Source organism: Glycine max, chromosome 19, assembly GCF_000004515.6.
Source record: "Glycine max cultivar Williams 82 chromosome 19, Glycine_max_v4.0, whole genome shotgun sequence".
Classification (NCBI taxonomy): domain Eukaryota; kingdom Viridiplantae; phylum Streptophyta; class Magnoliopsida; order Fabales; family Fabaceae; genus Glycine; species Glycine max.
The window spans coordinates 1926663-1930034 of record NC_038255.2 but is presented as its reverse complement, the minus strand read 5'-3'; positions in this window follow the sequence as shown (position 1 = coordinate 1930034).

Sequence of the window (3372 nt, the reverse complement as noted above, 5' to 3'; positions counted from 1 at the left end):
TGTTTAATGTAATAATGAGAATGCAAGATATAAATGTATTTTAGGGAAGGCTCTATTCTTGAGTCCATTTGTGGTGAATGAGATTTAGAGATGGGCCTAGAAATTACTTAGAATTGCCATTTTTGTAGTATTATTTGTTGATACTTTTTTAGTGTATGTTAGAAACTAAATTTAGCCTTTTTTTAAAAAAAAAAAGTGTTTTAACAATAAATTAATTATTCCACAAAATTTGAAAATAATAATAAAAATCCTTAAAAGTAACACTGAGTCTTACACATGCTATTCAGGAAATTGGTAGTTTAATTAAGAAATTTATGCACTTTTTTCTAATGGATTAGGGATTGAGTAAAGTTTTGGCTAATGATAATACAGGGGCATTAAACTCAATGAATAATGTTTGTGTTACATGATAGGACGGTTTGATGAAGCTAAATCCTAATGCCTTTTATTCACATTTGCATACCCAAAAAATTCTGCATTCTAACTGTTTGAGAAAATTTCTAAAAAGAGGTTCTATCCAATTTCTTAATTTAATTATTGCCTATTTAAACTCATAACACTAGCTCCGTACTCATTTCAATTAAATTATCGTTTTCAATAGCTTAGATAGTATAATTTTTTGTGATAAATAGTTAAGTATATTGTTCAAATCTCATCGCTTAAGAGATCGATGATCTTATTTATTGAATTGACTATTTACATGATTTGATATGCTTGTCAAAATTTAATAGTAATGGTCATGGTAGACGATGGTTTAAATGTAACACCATGAATCAACTCTATGGTAGAAATATGTAAAAACTTACCAAAAAGACCATTGTCTCACCCTTGATCATAGAGCATATAGATAATTTGATTAGGTTACATAAGTTGGCATTTAGGCTACGCCATAGACCAAACTCAAATTTTGTAATTATGAACCATACACGACAAACTTAAGCCAAACTTATTTACACTCTTAAATCCTTATTTCATATTAAAGGTTTTAGATAGGTGTACTTGGTAAAGAATTTATTTTATATTAAAATTAAATACATTTTTTCATCTTACAAATACGTTATTTTTTTTCTTTTAGTTCTTGTAAGTATATAATTTTTTGTTTAAATCCCTATTGATGTGACACTTTAGATGATTAGCATTGTTGACATGAAACTAATTTTTTATAAGTTGGCATTTTATGATGTGATTTGTTGATGTGACACTAGCCAATGTTAGCATCTATTAATCACATCATTGTTATATTTTATTATTATGATATGCTATTTTGCTTTATGTTGGAAAATCAATGCTTTGATACCATTGTTGGGTAATCAACACTCCCTCAAATAAAATTATTCACACTCACAAAGGATCGTGAGAACACACACAAAGATTACACCGTATGAAAAATAATAACAAACACAAAAATTTAACGTGGTTTGACACCTCTTGCCTACGTCCACGGAATCGAGTCAAAACGTATTTCATTATCACAAAAATGATTACAAGATTGTAACCCATCTCAAATAGTGTATCACTCTACAAACCTGAATACCCTACTCAATGGTGACAAGAAATGATAGCACTCTCACATAAAGACACTTTTCTATCAATAAAGTGACTTTGTTTCACAATCTCTCTTCTCACACGCACTCTCTCTTCATGTGTTGTGTGTCTCCACTAATTCTCTTCTCTATTTATAGTGAAGATTGTCACCAACTATAATAAATAAACTCTCTTGGAAGTTGAAACAAAAATAACTTCTAATGCATCCATTCAACTAAGGTTCATCTAGTAAAATACAATCTTTTACTTTGCATTTAAATCACCTAAACCTTAGTGACAGAAAAATTGAATTTCCAATGTGCATGCACCTAATCTTTTGGCTTGAAACTCTACAATTAATTGTTCGAGTACAAGTGTGAGGTGAAGTCTCACATCGAGTAGAAGTGGAAAAGTTGAGTACCATATAAGTGAGGAGAAGACCCATAAACCTAAGCCTTAAGGTTTTGGGTTAAAGTGTGGTGTCAAGTTCCCTTATGTGGTTGCTCATGACTCATTGGTGTAAATCTCCCCGTAACAACTTCTCTTTGAGAAAATATTACAAGTTAAATAGTATATTTCGTGCCTAGCAATAAACAAGAAGGCATTTTTGTTGCAATACTCCTCAATGTGCATCGAAGATCAAGTTGGATATTGTCCTTGATTTTTAGTTTCTTTGCCTCTTTCATTTGTGTTTTGAATTGTCATTTTTGTACATCTCTCCGTATGAGGAATCTGGATAAGGTAGAGGAGGACAACGACAATACAACAATAGATTATGATAAGATAAATTCTCCGTATAAGACTAGTCCCATGAAAGATGTGTTTAAGGGAAATTGAACTTCATTAGTTTTCCTTCACAAATTAACTCAACACATGTTGATTAAGTCACATTCATTTAGCATTACAGCAACAACTTACCTTATTACTGAATTGCAATAACAATTGAAAAATATATGATTATAAAGGTTTGAAGGGCATGGTGTCGAAGGAGGATGGCTCTGGCTATGGCCATAATCATATATTATATGATGATATTAACAGAGAAAGCATATAATCCTAGCTTAAATACCACATAACAACAACAATATATGACAACAAAGCATTATTTCCCTTCTCTTATTTTTCTTGTATATATATTACATTTATGAGTTGTCCATAAATAGTACAAGAATATGTTTTCATTCCATCTTATCCTCCTAGGTTTTAGGTCATTTTTTTCCATTGTATAGACTATAAATAATGTAATCATTGCTATTATTAAAAATATAGAATTTCATACCAATTCTCTTTGCCTCATTTCCTTTATTTTCTGTTATGGTATCAGAGCCTTCTAGGGTTCCAGTCGCCATCTCCTTATGGCTACCTCTAGCTCATCTGGTGAGGAGGATCTTACTCCACCTCCCACTCCACCACCACCACCACCTTCCTTCACCGGTCCCAGTCAGAACCCAGCCAGCCCTTTCTATATTCATCCCAGTAAGAGTCTCACATTTGTTATTGTTACTCCTCCACTTACTGCCAATAATTTTCAATCTTGGTCCTGTTCATTTCGAATGGCTCTTATCTCCAAGCATAAAATGGACTTTCTCAATGGATCTATTCCAATTCCTCAGCTCACAGACCCGATTTATTCTTCCTGGGAGCGATGCAATGTGCTTCTCATGTCATGGCTGCTTAACTCGCTTTCTCCCTCCATTGCTCAAAGTGTTATTTTCTTTGAGCATGCTATTGATATTTGGAATGATCTCCGTGAACGCTTCTCTCAAGGTGATTTGCTTCGAGTCGCCGAATTTCAGGAGGAAATCTATACTCTTAAACAAGGTTCTCTCTCTGTGACTGATTACTGCA